Genomic DNA, 21,822 nt, shown 5'->3' with positions numbered 1-21,822 from the left:
CTTCTACATCAATTTTTCTCCATGAAAACGGCCATGGAATCTTGAAAAACTTTCAGCAACTTAAAGCCTTTGCAAGTAAGTGATTTGAAGGTTTTTCTTGAATATTTTTGTACTTTTAAAACCCTTGTAACATAAGCTTTCAAATGAGGGGACTATTTTGCAAAATGGTTGAAAATATAGGTTTTACCATGAGTGTGTTCATGTTGTTTTTTGAAATTTTATGGAAGAAAATGAGTTATGGTAGTGTAATAAACAACTTTTATGAAGTAGTTTCCATGAAAACCCTAACTAAGGACCATTTTGCATAAGTTGTAAAATATGTGATAAATGTGTGAAATAAGGAGAATTGTGGGATACTTTTAGTATAAAAAGTGATTTACTAGGCTTGATTAGTGAGAAAATGTAATAAAAATCGATTTTTCGACCTAGGGATAAAATGGTCATTTTGCAAAAGTCTAGGGGTAAAATGTTTATTTTGCCAATTTTAAATTTTTGAGTACTTAGATTAATAAAATGACTAAATTAATGAGTTTTTTTTATCATTTTAGATCAAGAATTACAAAATCCGGGCCTAGACGGGGAAAAGCCAAACTAGCGAAATAAGCCGAGATAACTGTCAAATTTTGAGTACCGAGGTAAGTTGTATGTAATTAATACAATTTCATTGTTATTATATGAGTTTAAATTGATATAGCATAAATTTCTTAATTGTGGTAATGAAAATACTTGATGATAATTGACATTTGGGTCATTGGTGTGCTAGTGTAAGACATGTCTAGGACATGCATCGGCCACATTATGAGAGCCAATTTAAGACCATGACTAAGATATGGCAACGATATTGAGACGAGAGCTAGCAGCCTCGAGATGTAAGCCAGTGTAAGACATGTCTGGGACATGCATCGGCTATGAAATGTGTCAGCGTAAGACCATATCTAGGACATGGCATTGGATCAGAGATATGAGAGCTAGTGTAAGACCATGTCTGGGATATGGCATCGGCCTCGATTTCAATAGTCAATGTAAGACCATGTTTGGGACATGGCGTCGGCATTACACCCTATGTTTGATGCTTAAAGAATATCCGATAGTATTCCAAGTGGTTCTACGGTGAGAGTCACAGTTTAAGTTAAACAAGGAAAGTATAACCATGTTGTGAGTGGTACAGGTACCTATTTGAAATGTATGAGATGTGAGCTCAACATATGCTATGTAAAATGTATTGGCTAGTGATGAGTAAGTTATGCTTATGCCTACTTAAGTACTATGAGCATGATGGTGAATGGGAAAGTTGTTGTTATCTTTAGTGCATGCAACTTACTAAGCTTTATGCTTACCCTATTTTCTTATAGTGCCACCTAGTTAGCTCTTGGATCAACGGACGTCGGAGGCATCGATCACACTATCAATCAAAGCACTTGGTATAGTTAGATCTGTTTATTTTGATTATGGCATGTATAGGACCCTGAACTTATGATTTTGTGTCATTGCAAAGTGGCCAAATGTGTTGGCTTACTTTAGCATTTTGATTCATTTTGTATAAGGCAATGAAAATGGCTAAAGTTAAAAGTTGTTATATGAGTACAAGAAGTTATTTCATAAATGGGTAATTTATTGGTTGTTTTAGTAAATATGAAATGTGTAAAGCCTTAGATGTGGTTGTTGGATTGAGGAATCATATTATGATGATCTTTTGCATGATGGATGTTGCTATTTTGTGTTTCAGGGTGGCAAAGGGCTTGGTAAATAGCCCTATGTTGTGCACACGGGTAGACACACGGGCGTGTGTCTAAGCCATGTGTGACACACGGCCAGCCCCATGGGCATGTTGTCCGGCCGTGTGTCCCCTGCACATGAAAAAAATTTCAAGTCAGTATACATGGTAGTAAACACACGGGCAGAGACACTGTCATGTGTCTCAGCCGTGCGGAGGACACAACCTCTAGCCACGGGCACGTGCCTTGGCCATGTGCCCTTTAATGGATGCTTACGTCAAAAACAGAATGCCAAGGTTTTTAGACACGGGCTAGGACACGGGCGTGTCATGGCCATGTGAGGGATACGGGCCATAGACACGAGCGTGTGTCAGGCCATGTAAAAACCCCTATAGGTTCGAATTTGGAATTAAATTCACATGGGTATGGGATAGGGGCTTGTCCCTAGATGCTTAGGCCGTGTGTATCACATGGGCCATGAGCACAGCCATGTTATAACGACCACACGAGCATGTGCCCTGTTCCAAGAATCATTTTTATTTAGTCGGTTTAAGGACCTGAGTTGGTTCCGAAGGGTTTCCAAGGAAAGTTTGAGGCCTTGTAGACCCACTTTAAGGAGTTTAAACAGAGTTCGAAAGATTTTTAAATTTAATCAAGTCTTGGTGTCTCGTAAACAAATGTATGCATGTGGTTAAGTATGGTAATGCCTCGTGCCTAGTCCCGGCCTCATCATCGGGTAAGGGGTGTTACATGTCCACTATCACTTAAATGGTCTAATTACTAAGTACTCTTACATTAAATTTATATAGCCATTTAATACCTTTAACTACTAGAACTCCACTTTTGCAAATTTTACGATTTAGTCCTTTTCACTTAATTAAACATACAAACCTTAAAATATCTTATCAAAATTTTTATACAACACTACTAACATACCGTAGATATTAAAATAATAATAAAATAAATATTTTTATGTCAGATTTGTGGTCCCAAAACTACTGTTTCGATTTCACTAAAATCGGGCTGTTACATTTCGGATGGATAACTGTATACTATATCCATAAATCGTTCATCGGGTAGTGTGTCTAGTGTTAAATGGCTTATTATTGAATTTTTCAAAAAATTGTTCTTGAATTCCCGATAGCCTCGTGACTTGATATTAAATGATTTTGTATAATTATATTCAAATGTATCTTGTACTAACTTGTGTATAAACTCACTTGTTATGGATAGTGATTGACAGGAAACATTGACTATTAATCTTGTTATTAAAATTTTTACGTTATTTTGGTAAAATTTATTGTTTGAACTGTTGAATTAACTAAGCTCTATAAAAGCCTACTCGTGATATTTATCTTATTTCCTTGTAGATAGTATTTCGTGGAAATCGGGCGATTGAATCAACTCGAAGTAATCGCACTATCCGAAAATGATTTTGTAGTTTTTGAATGTTCACTTTTGGTTATATGACATGTACTAGGTGATTTGTAAATATGTTGGTTACTTGTTACTTGTTATTTGTGGAATTTGTTAAACTTGAATGATGTTTGTCTTTGGATGGATTTTAAAATACATGAATAGGTTTTTGATGTTTGGTTTGTAAGTTCATAAGTATGTGATTTTGGTCATATTATTTTATGCTTGTAGTGAAGGACTATCCTATAGTGAAATGGATTTGAATGTTGTGGATGAATGGTAAATTTGCATGTGTTAAAATGTGATCATGTAAAACTTGAAATGCAACTTGATTGGATATTTGAATTATGGTGTCAATACGAGCACATTGGTTAGGCAAATAAGTTGAATGATTTGATATGTTTTGGAAGCTTGTAAACATGTGTATTTGGTTTGTCTTGGAACCTAAGAAATAGGTTATGTTTTGACTTGTTTTTTAAGATAATTATGGCACACATGGCCTGTGATACGGTCGTCACACGGTCGTGAGTCTTTTTTGTTTTTAAGTGCATGTTTCACACTGTCTGTCACACGACCTACGACACGACCATGTGACCATAAACCACATGGCATCAGTATATTACACGGATTGGTAGCACAGGCATGTGGACTGGCCACATGGGCACGTGGGATAGCCATACGGTCGTGTGATTTTAATTGGAATATAAACACGGACTGACACACGGCCTGCAACACGGCTGTGTGAGGGTATTTTGAATATATACACGGCCTGTGACATGGCCATGGGAAATTATTTCAAAAGTTACATGGTCTGTCACACAGTTGGCCATACAACCATGTCCCTATGCCACACGGCTTGGGCTTTGTCACACAGCCTAGCCACACAACCGCGTGACCTCTATTTTAAAAAATTATCAATTTTTCCAAACTTTCTGGATTTGTTTGAAAATAATCCCCGAATGTTCCCAAACTATTTTTAGGGCCCCGTAGGCTCGAATTAAGGCCCATAAGTGTAATTTTACCTTTATTAAATAAATTATTGAATGTTATTATGTAATTTGTATAATTGTTTTTGTTTGAAATTAAATGTTTCGATTTGTATTGTAATGATCTATAACCGTAATCTGATGACGAAGATGGGTTAGAGGTATTACAAAAATCAATACGAAAAATAAAAATGATAGGATCAAATTCAAAAGTAGTTTATATTTTACATGTCGTATAAAAAAATAAAAATAAAAATAAGTGTGAAAGCATGTCTAAGCATTGGACATGTTGTCCTTCAAGACGGTTTCTTAAACTCTCAATATATTTCTTCCCTTGGGAGCAATTCTCTTGGTGCGTGTTTAAGGAATAAATGTGCTCTGCTTTCTAATGTCAACACCCTCGGCTATCGAACTTCAAGTGTAAATACATCCTTCATTGCCTTTGCATGGGATGTCACATCGTCACCCTATGATGCCTCATCATTCGCTAGTTCACCTTTGTCACTCCCCTCACCATCGGTTTCCTCCTCATCATTATCCTCACCCTCAAATGAATCACTTGACCAGTCGAGTCATTATTTTACCTCTTCTCTTTGATTGGCCATAAATGTGTCCACAAATGGCTTCATTACCTCAAGCATCCGAGTACTGTAACGTACAATCACGACCTAACCTATGTTCCCACTGTGAAGGCTCACCCTCAGTCTCTTCTTAGCACTCAGCTTTTTCACTGCTTAAGGCACATCCATTCTGTCCTTGTATCATTGATTCCACTGCTGAATCTGCTTCCTATGAAGCTCTTGGAATAGTTGGAGGAAGAAATCACCGATGGTGCTGCGAGTGGGACGATGAATTTGCTTTGTGGATGTGATATCTACACTAGCCCTACAATAGAGGTCAATGACCAAATGTGGGAAATAGGTACCCACATTGTTGCCCACAATGCAACTCTTCAATTACTGACTGATCCATGTTCCTACCAAATTCTTTTTCCTTGCAAAATAGAATATAATAGGGCCGCTTTAAACACGTTAACATTATTAGTATCAAGTGCTGGGAAAAGATGAGTACATATAAATTGCATCAAAATTTTTTGCAATCGGGAACATGATTGTTTGTTTTAAAGAGAGAGGTTGCCCCTATGAAGCTTCCCACTTCCACATGCCTCTACCATTCGTAAGGTAGTTCAAAATTGCATCCGTGTCAATGTTAGTAAAGTGGTTTAAATAGAGGGACGACATATCATCCTCCTCGTAACACAATATGCCATAAGATTCACAAATGGCCTCTAGGGAAATATCAATGCTAGCCTGGCTAGCGTACACTCGATTATGTTTAAAATTTTCAAATTAGAGTAAAACTCCAATACTATGAGTACTATGGCAGGCTACTCACAGGTGGGCATCTTCCCAAATTTCATCAGTAAAAGAAGATGTAGGATCGAAATTGCGTTCAAGAATGAACGTCTGTCCCTAGATAGTTTGATAAAAGTCTACAGCCTCTTTTTTGGGCAAATTTAACGCCATTTAATTCCAACGACGAAACCAAGACGGTTTGGGATCAAGACCTTTTCATTGTCTTGAGGGCATTTTAAATAAATAAAAGTCAACTAACCACCCAACCATAAGCAATCAATCAGTAAACTAAAAATTGAAATTTAAAATAAAGAAAGCAAAAAAGAAGAATTATAAAAAAGAAAATAAAATAAAATTTAAACCGCTTTGATCACCTTAGCCGAGTGGATTGATTTGTAAAGCGTTGTGATCCCCAAGCCGTGGAAAAAGAAAAACCTACAAGAGGATTAGAAATAACCAAAACAATGAAACAAGAAAATAGAAATTCAAGGACATGAAAGAAACTAAGAAGGGAGATTGAGAGAAAATAGAGAGGGGAGAGAGTTTTTAGGGATTTAAAGTTGAAAATTTTGGGAAAATAAAAAGAATGGGGTGTTTGGAGGCTTAAAAAGCCTCCAAAACATGCGGATCGTAATACCGAAAATTGGGTATCGCTTGACTCGACATTGATAACGCTATACCTAGTGGTGGATATCGCTATATCCCTTATTTTTAAAACCTTATTTTCGAGTCTGTCAGAGGTATCACAATATCAAGGGTTGGGTATTGCAATATTGTTGGATCTGGTGTCCTAAGTGTAGTATTTTGTTAATAGACACTTGTAATTTTTTCGAACAAATTGGCTAATAAAATAAATTCATTAATTAAATTAATATACTTTGTATAAGATTGTCTTCACATGGTTTTTTACATGCAAAGAAAAATGGAAGCAAATGTTGCTCATTGGTTGTCCAAATATTTAAGTAATACTAAGCAATATTATGTGGTTAGATTGTAGTACAGAAAGACAACTTGTATTAGTAGACGAACCTAAGCATGTCCTTAGTCTAATTGGAAATCAGCAAACCGATTGAAAGACTAATATGTCGTTTATCAAGTCCAATTGGGGAGATGCATTGTCTTGAGTATCGAAGTAGATGATTCCTAGAAGATAGAGACATAGATATGACTGACTGGACCACAATACATCAGATAGGACCCAAGGAAAATAGATTATGAATCTATTTATGGGTTTTGTCACACCTCAAAGTTGGATAACTCAAATTTTAGGCATGGACGAGAAGATGTTTGTTCTGGCGCACTTTGAAAGTTAGTATGCCAAATTGTAGCTTCTAGTGAATTAATGTTTTGGGAAAATGGAGAATTCATCCAAGGAAGTATATCATGATTTAGTCTCTGACGTGTTCTTCAATAAACGAAAGAATTCAATAAAAGAAAAAAAGTAAGCTTTGTATAAGTAACCGCCAAAGGTATATTACGCCTAGTTTGTTTAATTACTGTGAATGGCAAGTCTCAATAACTAGATTTGGTTATAATTGAACTAAACTGATTAGACAAATGGCATATGGAAAAGACTTTCATTTATGTTTCTTTCGAATTTTACAGGCCATTATGAAAAGCATATTCTGAAATTTTGAGGCACTTGTCAAATCTCACTAAATGAAAGAGGATTATATATATGTAAGAAAGGTTCGTGATAAGGATTCTTCTTCCTTTAAAGTAATTCTTATATTCTTTCTTTTCATATGTATTAAACGTTATTGCTGGTTGCACTCCTTATGTAAACTAGAAGCTAAGAATTCTTGGAAAATAAAAAGGTGTTCCATCTCCTGATAAGTCTGATAAGTTCGCATGTTAAGAGTAAGGAATGCTACAAAGTATATGGGTGCTAAGTTACGAATAAGAAGTCTTGCATGTGGGCTTTCTGTAATTGAAATATTAACAATTTGTCTATAAATGGGTTTAATGGTGAATTCATGTTCTTTAAGCAGTTGTTGTTACTTGTTTAAGTTAGATATCTGGATTTGGAGCTCATAGTTGTAGTAAGTGAGTATCAGGTGAGTCTTTGATTTTTAATCCTCTAAATCTTTAGATAATTTCTTATGATTGTTGTGCTAGAATCGATAAATGAGTTCATGAGTGACTATTGAAGATATGTATGTATTCTTGGTATAGATCCATGTGACTTTAGAATGAATTTGATTGTGTGTTTGAGTGGATATGATTAAATTTTACATTTTATTCAATTTAGTCCCCAAAATCAAACTTATCATAACTTTCAAAATTGGACTTCAAACTTTAAACCAATTTCAAATACATTTAATCATAGCCACCTATTATCAAAAATCACAAAAATTTCATATTAATTTCTAGATATTAACAAAGTCCTTACGTTCAAATTAACAAAAATCACTTTCTAAAATAGTCCTTAAACATTTCATAGCTTCAAAATATACCATTTTCTATCAAGAACATCTAAGATTCATCAATGGAAAATTTTAAAATCTTTATCAGTTTTGAAAACGAAGGTACAGTTAACTAGACCTACTTGTAATGATCACAAAAACATAAAAACTACAAGAAACGGAATTGATTTTCTTACCAAGCAAGAGGTCCGAATGTAACACCCCCTTACTCGTATCTGACACTGAGATAGGGTTTGAGGCATTACCAGACTTAAACGTAAACAAACATACAAAACCGAGCCATAAAATTTCGTTCAAATCAAATTCATTCATACATATGCAAATTGTCCCTTAAATGGGTCTACAAGGCCCGAAACATACACCGGGAGTGGTTTGTGACTAAACCAAGAACTTTAGAAAACTTTGGAAAAACTTAGAAAATTTTCCTACTTTGGAGAGTAACACGCCCGTGTGGGTTAGCCGTGTGGCCAGACACGCCTGTGTTGCTTGGGACACGCCCGTGTAACTCTCTGACTATGATGTCATCACCCAAATAAGATCATACGTGTGACACCCCTAATGTGACCCTAGTCGGAGAGTGGTTTCGGGACCACAAAATCGAGTCACAAGAATAATTAGGTGTTATATTACGTGCTTATTGTATGTGGAATTTGTATGCGTAAATATTTCGTGCCTTGATTTTATTAATTAGGTGCTAATTCATAAGAAAGGACCCATGTGTTAGGACTTGAAAATGTGATAGGTGAATTTTAAGTGGCCAAATAATGCATGAAGTAAAGACATGAGGATTTGCATGTCAATTTAGCCAACTATAGGAAGTGGCGGCCATGGTAATGAAGATGGGCAAAAGAAAACATGTCTTGAATAAGTTTTGCTAATGGTGGATGTTAGAAATAATAAAATAAAGAGCATGGGCAAGGGAACATGTTTCAAACATGTCTAGTTAATGGATCATGTTAGAAAGAATAAAGAAATGGAGAAAAAGGGAAATGATGAACAAAAAAAAAAAAGTGTGGATGCCCCCTTGTTGCCGTGAGTTGAGGAAAAGAAAGGAGAAAAAAATTTGTTGTTCATCCTTTCTCATTTTGTTACAATTGCCATGGCTTGAGAAGAAGAAAAAAAAGTGTTCATGTTTTCTTTCTTTTGCTATAGCCAAAACAAAGGGTGAAAAGAAGGGAGATTTACTCAAGTCAATTCGGCAAGTACCTTTGGCTACTAGGAGGTAAGCTTTGAGTTTGTTGATTTGGTTTTGTAATATGCTAAGTTGAATGGTGGATGCACTCTTGGTAAGGTCAAGGAAGTTGAGATTTCTTGTGTGTGTCTAGGCAAAATGTCGAATGATTTAGTGTTGGAGATAGGAGCTTACTTAGAATGATAAATCCTTCTCCTATGATTATTTTTCTTGCATGTTAAATGGCTCCTACTTAGCCATGCAAAAATTTGTAATTTGTATGGATGATTGGAGCATTCGGCTAGGGTATAAAGGAAGGGATTTTGGTTGTTTCATCTAAGTATGGATGATGAATGTGCTATGGAAAGAAATCGGTCTTCCTATGAATATGATTCGTGAATGTTTATATTAGTAAAATAATTTATGTTCAAACACTTGAGGATTCGGCATTGTCCATGACTATTGTGTTTAGGAGGTGATTTTGATTATTTGAATATTGGAAAGTAAGAATAGGTGTGATCGGTCATGGGAATTTGAGATGTTGTACATTAGAATTGAAAATACTTGAGACTAGGTTACCTTAATAGTGATAATACATTCGGCCTTGATGCATAAATTGAATGTTGGCTAAGGTTTTGATATTTTGAACAATGATAGTTGTGAATGGAGTGAAAACCATTAAATTATACACATAAGTATCCAGCAAGAAATTTAACTACTAAATGTATTTATACTAGGAGATCAAGACATCAAAAGGGGAGAATCAAACAAAGGCAAAGCAAAGATAATCGAGTAGTCGATTGGAAATCGTTTCATCAATATAAGGTAAGTCATTAAGCATATATTTGGTATTGTTTTAAATGATCATAATATCTATGCAATTGTGTTTAATGAGATGATATGTAAATAAAATGTATGTGTATGGAATGATGACATTGTTGAATGTAAAAGAAATAGTGAAATGTGTAGAAAGTTTGCTTTCGGCACTAGGTGTCTTGAACATACGTGTGTGCGGTGATGAGATTGGCACTAAATGTGCATGCTGGAAATATATGGCACTAAGTGTGCATGTTGGAAATATATGGCACTAAGTGTGCATGCTGGAAATATCTGACCTTTGGGTGTGCGAGCTCGAAGGGTATGGCACTATGTGTGGGCTTAAATCACATGGCACTAAGTGTGCGAAATCGAGTATTAAGCACTGTGTGCGTACTCTATATATATATCTCCGATCGAACAATTATATGGAGGGTGTGTCTTCATCGAGTGGAGTATGGACAGCGGAAAGAGTAAGTACCTTGAGTTCGTGGCTAATAGATACTATGTTCATGCTCGGGGTTGAGTCGGTAAGTTTTAAATCTATGTGATGATTTCAATTGCATGATTGTTGCGAAATGAAATGATGAATGGAAATTGCTTTAAATATCCTATTGAATAGTACATGAAATGTAAATGTATGACTTGGTATGACATTGATCCGAAAGGTCTAAGGAACTATGGTAGTTCGGTATGGTGGAACAATGGGCCATGTTTCATTATTTCATTTTATGATAATTTTAGTAACGGATGGTTGTGAAATGCTTATGACTTCTTGAGTTATAAACTCACTTGGTGTTTTCTTGTCACCCATTTTAGGTCTCTTGGACTCATATTGTTTGCGTGCTCGGAACCGTCGTTGAAGTCATCACACCGCTTGGAAATCTTTTGGTATTGTCTTCGTAGTTGAACTAGGAGAACATTTGGCATGTATAGGCTATTTTGTTTTGTTGAATTTGGGTTGTAAACTTTAAGCCATGCGAAAATGGCCTATGTGGTCGGTTGAGTGTGAATCTAAAACCTATAGGCACGAGCCTTAGAAACCTTAATTTTGATAAGGTGGCCATAGTTTGTATTATGTATGATGAAATAGTTGGCCATGGAAGAATTATGAAATAGTCATTGTTTACTTTAGTAACAGATGCTGCCAGCAGTAGTGAGGTGGGATGGAAAAATCACTAAAAATAGTATAAGTAGAATTAAATAGTGAATAAATTACGAAATTGAACCATGATGAATCTATTTTCATATGGACGAAACGAAACGACCATATGAGCTGTATTTTAAGGGATAATCAGGTTTTCGCGAAACAGGGCCAGAACAGTTTTTGGATCCCCTGCTCCGACTTTGAAAATTTACTATAAATTAACCAGAGATAATTAGAAGTCATGCTCTATATGTACAGATTCCCTTGTGAGTCTATTTTCTCTAGAAACAAACTGCATAAGTGTTGGAGCCCTGTACAGGAAGATATCCAAGTCTTAGTGCACAAAGGTCAGTGTAGTCGAACCCTGAAACAGGGGAGACTTTAACTAATAAACTGTACTAATTGGCTCGACCAAAAATTCTAGAAAAAAATGTGTAGATGGGATTATGAGTCTAGTTTTAGAGAAAATTTACGAAACTGATTTTCGATTCTGGAACTCGAGATATGATTTTAAGAGGACGAGTGGCGAGTTAGCTAGCTTTGCACAGAATGTAAATTAAATATTTCCAAGAGAGAAATAAGGGAAGTAAGCCCGGTAACACCACGTGGTCAAATCCGGTGATGGTCACGGGTTTGGGGTGTTACATTTTATTGGTATCGATCCAAGTATGGCCAGAAAATTCTATTCATTAAATCCATAAATACCGCAGGGGCATTAGTGAGCCTAAACGACATCACTAAGAATTCGTAGTGACCGTACCTCGTTCTAAAAGCAGTTTTGGGTATGTGGTGTCCGCATCGGGTGTCAGGGTGGACCCGAACAAAATTTCGGCCATAGTCGATTGGAAACCTCCAAGGAATGTTGCCGAAGTTAGGAGCTTTTTGGGGCTTGCGGATACTATCGACCATTTGTGAAAGGTTTTTCGGTGATAGTTGCACCGATGAAGAAACTACTCCAAAAGATGTTAAGTTCGAGTGGTGAACGCTTTGTCAAGAAAGTTTCGATCGACTAAAACCTGTTTAACCGAGGCCCGAGTGCTAGTACAGTGAGAGTCCGGTAAAGAGTTTGTCATATCTGATGGCGCATCCTTGCTTGGGTTAGGTTGTGTGTTGATGCAAGAAGGTCGAGTTGTGGCTTACGCGTCGAGACAACTAAAGCCGCATGAGAGAAACTATCCGACCCATGACCTTGAACTAGCAGCCATAGTGTTCGCCTTGAAGATATGGCGGCATTACTTGTTTGGAGAAAGGTGTCATATTTATTCGGACCATAAGAGTCTTAAATATCTGATGACTCAAGGAGATCTAAACTTGCGACAAAGACATTAGCTTGAGTTGTTGAAGGACTATGAACTTGTCATTGATTATCACCCAGGAAAGGCCAACGTGGTGGGCGATGCTTTAAGTCGTAAGGCACTGTCTGCTTTGAGAGCGATGGATGCTCATCTATCCGTTTCACCCGAGGAGGTGCTAGTAGTCGAATTAGAGGCCAAACCGTTATTGATTCATCAAATACTTGAATTTCAGAAGGTCGACGCTAAATTGGTCGCTAAACGAGTCGAATGTGTTTCGAATGAGGAATCGAATTTCGGATTAACGACAATGATTGCTAGGCGTTCAAGGGTCGATTATGTATTCCAAGGATTGAAACTTGTTTCGATGATTTTGAATGAGGCTCACGATGAGTCGAATGTCGATCCACCCGGTAGTACTAAAATGTACAATGATCTGAAACGCCAATTTTGGTGGCGGTGTGAAACGAGACATTTCGAATTTGTTTGAAGTGTTTGACATGTCAACAAGTGAAAGCGGAACATCAAGTACCATCGGGATTACTTCACCAATCATGATACCCGAATGGAAATGGGATCGAGTAACAATGGACTTTGTGTATGCGGGTTACCATTGACTTAGAATAAGAAAGACTCGATGCAGGTCATTGTTGATAGACCGACCAAGTCTGCTCATTTTATTCTTGTCCGCACGAATTTTTAAACTTGATAAATTGCCGAATTATACGTCTCCCAAATTGTTCGATTGCATGGGGTACCTATTTCTATCATGTTGGATAGAGACCCAAGATTTACATCGCGATTTTGGAAGAAATTGCAAGAGGCTTTGGGTACCAAAGCGCATTTTAGCAATCTTTTCACCCCCAAACCGATGGTCAATCCGAGCGGATAATTCAAATACTCGAGGATATGTTGAGATGTTGCATCCTTGAGTTTAGTGGTTCATGGGAACAGTATTTACCTTTGGTTGAATTCACTTACAACAATAGCTTTCAATCAAGTATTAAGATGGCGCCTTACGAGGCTTTATACGATCGTAAATGCCGTATCCCATTATTCGGATGAACTTAGTGAAGGAAAAATCTTGAGGTTGATTTGGTTAAGGATGCCGAGCAAAAGTTTGAGTAATTCGTGAAAGTTTAAAAGCGCTTGGATTGCCAAAAGTCGTATCTGGATTTGAAAAGAAAAGACATTGAATATCGGGTTGGAGACAAGGTCTTTCTCAAAGTTTCACCTTGGAAGAAGGTGCTTAGATTTGGTCGTAAGGGCAAGTTGAGTCCGAGGTTCATCGGGCCATATGAAGTATCCGAACGAGTTGGGCGATCGCATATCAATTAATTTTGCCCCGAGCTCGAAAAGATTCACAACATTTTTCATGTCTCGATGCTTGACGATATAGGTCGACCGTTGCGTAATCACTCCATCGAGATTGAGATTCAGCCTAACTTGAGCTATGAAGAAGAGCCGGTTCGCATTTTGATGCGTGAAGTGAAAGAGTTCTGAAACAAGAAAGTTCCGTTAGTAAAAGTGTTATGGCTCAAACACGGGATAGAAGAAGCTACATGGGAACCCGAGAACTCGTGAAGAACGATACCCAAACCGGTAAGATTTTGGGACGAAAATCTCTTAAGTGGGGAGAGTTGTGACACCCCTAATGTGACCCTAGTCGGAGAGTGGTTTGGGACCACAAAACCGAGTCACAAGAATAATTAGGTGTTATATTCTGCTTATTGTATGTGGAATTTGTATGCGTAAATATTTCGTGCCTTGATTTTATTAATTAGGTGCTAATTCATAAGAAAGGACCCATGTGTTAGGACTTGAAAATGTGATAGGTGAATTTTAAGTGGCCAAATAATGCATGAAGTAAAGACATGAGGATTTGCATGTCAATTTAGCCAACTATAGGAAGTGGCCACCATGGTAATGAAGATGGGCAAAAGAAAACATGTCTTGAACATGTTTTGCTAATGGTGGATGTTAGAAATAATAAAATAAAGAGCATGGGCAAGGAACATGTTTCAAACATGTCTAGTTAATGGATCATGTTAGAAAGAATAAAGAAATGGAGAAAAAAGGGGAAATGATGAACAAAAAAAAAAAGAGTGTGGATGCCCCCCCTTGTTGCCGTGAGTTGAGGAAAAAGAAAGGAGAAAAAAAAATTTTGTTGTTCATCCTTTCTCATTTTGTTACAATTGCCATGGCTTGAGAAGAAGAAAAAAAAGTGTTCATGTTTTCTTTCTTTTGCTATAGCCGAAACAAAGGGTGAAAAGAAGGGAGATTTACTCAAGTCAATTCGGCAAGTACCTTTGGCTACTAGGAGGTAAGCTTTGAGTTTGTTGATTTGGTTTTGTAATATGCTAAGTTGAATGGTGGATGCACTCTTGGTAAGGTCAAGGAAGTTGAGATTTCTTGTGTGTGTCTAGGCAAAATGCCGAATGATTTAGTGTTGGAGATAGGAGCTTACTTAGAATGATAAATTCTTCTCCTATGATTATTTTTCTTGCATGTTAAATGGCTCCTACTTAGCCATGCAAAATTTGTAATTTGTATGGATGATTGGAGCATTCGGCTAGGGTATAAAGGAAGGGATTTTGGTTGTTTCATCTAAGTATGGATGATGAATGTGCTATGGAAAGAAATCGGTCTTCCTATGAATATGATTCGTGAATGTTTATATTAGTAAAATAATTTATGTTCAAACACTTGAGGATTCGGCATTGTCCATGACTATTGTGTTTAGGAGGTGATTTTGATTATTTGAATATTGGAAAGTAAGAATAGGTGTGATCGGTCATGGGAATTTGAGATGTTGTACATTAGAATTGAAAATACTTGAGACTAGGTTACCTTAATAGTGATAATACATTCGGCCTTGATGCATAAATTGAATGTTGGCTAAGGTTTTGATATTTTGAACAATGATAGTTGTGAATGGAGTGAAAACCATTAAATTATACACATAAGTATCCAGCAAGAAATTTAACTACTAAATGTATTTATACTAGGAGATCAAGACATCAAAAGGGGAGAATCAAACAAAGGCAAAGCAAAGATAATCGAGTAGTCGATTGGAAATTGTTTCATCAATATAAGGTAAGTCATTAAGCATATATTTGGTATTGTTTTAAATGATCATAATATCTATGCAATTGTGTTTAATGAGATGATATGTAAATGAAAATGTATGTGTATGGAATGATGACATTGTTGAATGTAAAAGAAATAGTGAAATGTGTAGAAAGTTTGCTTTCGGCACTAAGTGTCTTGAACAATACGTGTGTACGGTGACGAGATTGGCACTAAGTGTGCATGCTGGAAATATATGGCACTAAGTGTGCATGCTGGAAATATCTGACCTTTGGGTGTGCGAGCTCGAAGGGTATGGCACTATGTGTGCGGGCTTAAATCACATGGCACTAAGTGTGCGAAATCGAGTATTAAGCACTGTGTGTGCGTACTCTATATATATATCTCCGATCAAACAATTATATGGAGGGTGTGTCTTCATGGAGTGGAGTATGGACAGCGGAAAGAGTAAGTATCTTGAGTTCGTGGCTAATAGATACTATGTTCATGCTCGGGGTTGAGTCGGTAAGTTTTAAATCTATGTGATGATTTCAATTGCATGATTGTTGCGGAAATGAAATGATGAATAGAAATTGCTTCAAATATCCTATTGAATAGTATATGAAATGTAAATGTATGACTTGGTATGACATTGATCCGAAAGGTCTAAGGAACTATGGTAGTTCGGTATGGCTGGAACGATGGGCCTTGTTTCATTATTTCATTTTATGATAATTTTAGTAACGGATGGTTGTGAAATGCTTATGACTTACTGAGTTATAAACTCACTCGGTGTTTTCTTGTCACCCATTTTAGGTCTCTTGGACTCGTATTGTTTGCGTGCTCGGAACCGTCGTTGAAGTCATCACACCGGCTGGAAATCTTTTGGTATTGTCTTCGTAGTTGAACTAGGAGAACATTTGGCATGTATAGGCTATTTTGTTTTGTTGAATTTCGGGTTGTAAACTTTAAGCCATGCGAAAATGGCCTATGTGGTCGGTTGAGTGTGAATCTAAAACCTATAGGCACGAGCCTTAGAAACCTTAATTTTGATAAGGTGGCCATAGTTTGTATTATGTATGATGAAATAGTTGGCCATGGAAGAATTATGAAATAGTCATTGTTTGCTTTAGTAACAGATGCTGCCAGCAGCAGTGAGGTGAGATGGAAAAATCACTTAAAATAGTAGAAGTAGAATTAAATAGTGAATAAATTATGAAATTGAACCATGATGAATCTATTTTCATATGGACGAAACGAAACGACCATATGAGCTGTATTTTAAGGGATAATCAGGTTTTTCCGAAACAGGTCCAGAACGGTTTCTGGATCCCCTGCTCCGACTTTGAAAATTTACTATAAATTAACCAGAGATAATTAGAAGTCATTCTCTATATGTACAGATTCCCTTGTGAGTCTAGTTTCTCTAGAAACAAACTTCATAAGTGTTGGAGCCCTGTACAGGAAGATATCCAAGTCTTAGTGCAGAAAGGTCAGTGTAGTCGAACCCTGAAATAGGGGAGACTTTAAATAATAAACTGTACTAATTGGCTTGACCAAAAATTCTAGAAAAAAATGTGTAGATGGGATTATGAGTCTAGTTTCAGGGAAAATTTACGAAACTGATTTTCGAGTTCTGGAACTTGAGATATGATTTTTAAGAGGACAGTGACGCAGTTAGCTAGCCTGCCTGGAACATAAATTAAATATTTCCAAGAGAGAAATAAGGGAAGTAAGCCCGGTAACACCACGTGGTCAAATCTGGTGACGGTCACGGGTTTGGGGTGTTACAACACGGCTAAGTCACACACCCATGGGCTTAGGTCATGTGGCGAATTAAATTCCAAAATTAAGTGCAGACTTCACACGGCTTGGGCACACGCCCAGGTTCTAAGGCCGTGTCCTCTACACGGCTGAGACACACAGTAATGTCTCTACCCGTGTGTTTACTACTGAGCATTCTGTTTCACCTAATTAGGGTGCAGGGGACACATGGTCAAATCACATGCCTATGGGGCAGACCATGTGTCACACATGGCCTAGACACATGCTCGTGTGTCTACCCGTGTAGACAACTTTGAGACTATTTTCCAAGCCATTTGTCTCCTTTAAATGCTCACTCACTTATGCATTTTTTATGGCATGCAACATAGTATATTTAGTCACTCAAATACTCATAAACATGATTAATTCATGACTTTGTAATGTCAACATATCACATATCCAAACCATCATGCTTTCATATTGCATTCCACACCAATTTCATATTTATTCATCATGATAAACCTATTTTCAATTTACTTAATTATACCATAGCTTTGGTCATACTTATTAGCCACAATTCATTCATTAAGCATATATGCTATTCATCTCACATATCATCCACAAGCATAACACATTGCATGCATGCATAATTAATTAGGGTTACCACCTAAATAATCAATATGAACCACATCACATGACCATATACAAAATGAATCAAATATTACTATAAGCCAACACATTTGGCTAAACCAATATGACATATAACAAAAAGACCAAGTCCCTATACATGCCATACTCAAAATGTTGAGACTAATTATACCCAAATTTCCAATTAATAGTGTGATCGAAAACTCCGACGTCCTCTAATCCTCGAGCTAGCTTGGCGACACTATAAGAAAAGGGAAAGGAATGAGGGGTAAGCTTTAAAGATTAGTAAGCTCGCATGCAAATAAAATGCAATTTAAACAAGCATTAATCATACATTTAACATAATGAACATAATCTTGCATTTTATTATCAAATCACTTAAGTTGATTCTTTATATATATATATATATATTCTTACCACAAGTTCATCATATCCCATGGTATTCTCATGAGTTCTATGTACATACCTAAGCCCACTCACACATAATAACTTTCTTGTCTTTGACGTATTCATTAAGATTACCCATTGAACTTCTCTTTGGACTACCAGTTGAACACTTGGAATACCATCGGATAGATCAGAATCTAGCACCTAAATGCCCTATATGTAGCCATTGCTAGCTCATATCACATATAACATGTTGCTCGCTTTCGAGCTACTTACGGGTCTGTTCACTCGAGCTGTCAGTCAGGATGTAGCTACACGGGCTGCTCACACAAGCCGTCAGGTATCTCCAACACATGCTGGACTACCCAGCCACCGGTAGAACATACAAGACCGGCATCCGGAACCCCATAACATGTGTCACATATATCTTGAGCTCAGACCACATAACTCATGAGCTCAGATTGCATAGTCCCTAGTGACATGTCACTTGTATCCCAAACTATTCCTAAGCTTCAAACGGGATTCTTTGATACAATATTTTCGTCAAACTTGCTCGAAATGTCGATTTCAATATCCATAATACCAATTGTATACTCATGGAATAATCAAAGCATAATTCATAATAAAATTTAAGCATTAAACACCTGATATTAAAGCATTTAAAATATGGTAAATATTGCATAATTCGCATATGAACTTAACTGGGTAAAAAATGATAGAAGCAAGCCTAATCCTTGTAAACCTTGGTTTTCCCCTGATCAAGACCCGAATCATGTTTTTCTTGATCTATAATATCAAATTTAGCTTGTTCAATACACATATTGTTTGAATTGACCCATAATTCATACTTTGGTAAAATTACCTTTTTACCCCTAAGTTTTCATTTATTTATACTTTAGTCCTAGGCTCGTAAAATGAAATGCATGCATTTTCTTGGTTACCCAAGCCTAGCCAATTCATATTCTAACTCATATCAGCCCACATTCCTCATTAAATCACATTTATACTACCCATTTCTACATCTTTTACAAATAAGTCCTTTTTAGGTGTTTTCACTAAAAATCACTTAGTAAAAGATGTTACACTCACATCAAACTTGCATATTCTTTCATTAAACATCAAAATGCAAGCATGTCACACATGGGTAAAATTCCAAACAAGAACCCTAACTAAAATAAATGGTAAAATTGGCTAGATTGGTTGATAAAAACTTTAAAAATACAAAGAACATTAAAAACGGGGCTAGAATGCACTTACTATTGAGTTTGGAAAGTTGGAAAACCCTAGCTATGGAAACCTTGTAAAATTCGGCTAGCACTTGGAAAAAATGAGCAATTTTTTACTTATTTTTCCTGTTTTATTCTTTTATTAACCAAATGACCAAAATGCCATTTTTACTAAGCTTTAAATTTTTGCCCATGCATGTCCATTTTTGTCCAAAATTATAGAAATTGGTCAAATTGCTATTTAAGACCTTCTAATTTATAATCCATAACAATTTCATGCTAAAAGCTTCTAGAACTCATATTTTGCAACTTATTCAATTTAGTCCCTAACTTCAAATTGGACACTTTAGGCACAAAATTTCTTCATGAAAATTTTACACAAACTTGCAATCATATCATGGACTATCAAATAATCAAAAAATAATTATTTCTATTTCAGATTTGTAGTCTCAAAATCACTGTTCCGACTAGACCCTAATTCGGGATGTTACATTGAAGGTTTCTTGAAGCTCGTCAATGGCTTCTCCTTCTTCAATTTGATATTCAATGCAAAAAGAAAAATGGATGAAAAGCATCTTTTATTATTAAATTTTAGTTTAATTAACAACAATACATTAAGAAATAAGCACTACCATCCACCATAAGTAAATATGACATAATTTCCATATAAATCCCTCTTCTTTTACCGATTAATTCTTTTTAGCTAATAAAAATCTATAGTGATGAATTTTTACGGTTTTTAAGATATAGTCCTTATACCTTAATTAGTCATCCAATTATTAAAATTTTTAGACCAAAATTAAATTCACCTATATAATAATTCTGTAAATATTTAATAAAAATATTTACGGGCTTGGTTTACAAAAATGAGGTCTCGATAACTCATTTTTCAAAACCACTTGACTTTAGGGACAAATCATTTGTACTTAACTAATTATCCGATTAAATGAAATTACCAAACAAATTCATTATATCATAATACTTTACTAGTAAATATTAAATAATAATATTTACAGGCTCACTCGCCGGAATTGTGCTCCCGAAACTACTATTTCCAATACCATTGAAAAATTGGTTGTTACAGTTGACATACAACACCCTTTGGCGGTATCCTGATTACTTGAAATTCCTCACCTTTGTACTAAGTTCCACTCCTAGAGATGTCCCACTTTCTGAGACATTTTCACTCAATATCAAAATGTTTTTTGTTTGCCCAATCTATCTGCCAAAGTATTATTTGGGCGGATAGAACCACGCTACTGTTTTCCTCCAATTTGTTCGCCTAACTATGACTTTGCCCAAGGACGTACCCGTAGACTTCAACCTCTTAGTTAAATCAAACATCTTACTTACTCAAAACCTATTCCAAAATTCTTACTTTCTAAAACAACACCCAAGCACTAAGGCATTGCTAGGAATAAATCAGAAACTTATCCTCCAAAGATTGAGAGGAAGTTTAGAAATCCCTAAGTCAAGGAATTCAACAACACCATCTAAAGGTAATAATGGTTGAGAATCACTAAGTTTTGTTGAACTTATAGGCATCCATTTGTCATGCATGATTCCAGGAATAAAACCAGTGCACCAGGAGGGGCTAAGCTAGACATGTGCCAAGATGGCAGAGCAATATTATGCATAAAAAGGGGAATTTTTAAATATTGAGCAAATAGTACTCTACGCTATGATTAAGTGAATTTTAGAAAAGTTTTAGGTTGTAATATATTAAACTATTTTTTTAAATCTGTTGTATTTAGTAAACAACGCTTTTAAGATCTTTTGACTTAGAAAGATTATAAACTAATAATAAGTATGTTCAGGTTAGTTTTTGCCTAATGAAAAATTGTATTAAGTATTTATGTTTGGTGGCATCCTATATCCGAGTTCGATAAATCGGATTGGTTATAGGGTGTTACAATTTCTAAGTACAAACGACTTAATAAATAAACATTTTAAATCTGACTCAAAGCAACATCAACCACGGTTGGGTTATTTAGCCATTTTGGTGGGCTAGTGTAGCCTTTTCAATCTGGCTATAATGTCTAGGTCAAGTTAGGGAGGTTACAACTAAATCTATTTAAATCAATATTATCCCAATTAACATATTAATATTTGTTAGTTACACTATAAAATTTAAACTATGGATTAAATTTTAAATTAGTGATTGAATTTTAAAATATTAAATCCTTAAATTAAAGTTTCATTGTAATAAAATCTTTTTGTTAGTATGGCTACCAATTTTAGAGTTGAATGTTAGCTTGAATATGATATGCTTAAAAATATTTATTAATTAATACATGTTTGGTGGGTGTTAAAACCAACAAATATAATTTTCTACTCAAAAATATAAAATTTGTATATTGTAGTAGGTAGGGTTGAATCCACAGAGACTGGTAATAATTCTATT

Source organism: Gossypium arboreum, chromosome 13 (assembly GCF_025698485.1).
Source record: "Gossypium arboreum isolate Shixiya-1 chromosome 13, ASM2569848v2, whole genome shotgun sequence".
In the NCBI taxonomy this organism is placed as follows: domain Eukaryota; kingdom Viridiplantae; phylum Streptophyta; class Magnoliopsida; order Malvales; family Malvaceae; genus Gossypium; species Gossypium arboreum.
The sequence above is the reverse complement of the archived record's forward strand: the minus strand, read 5'-3'. Positions refer to the sequence as shown.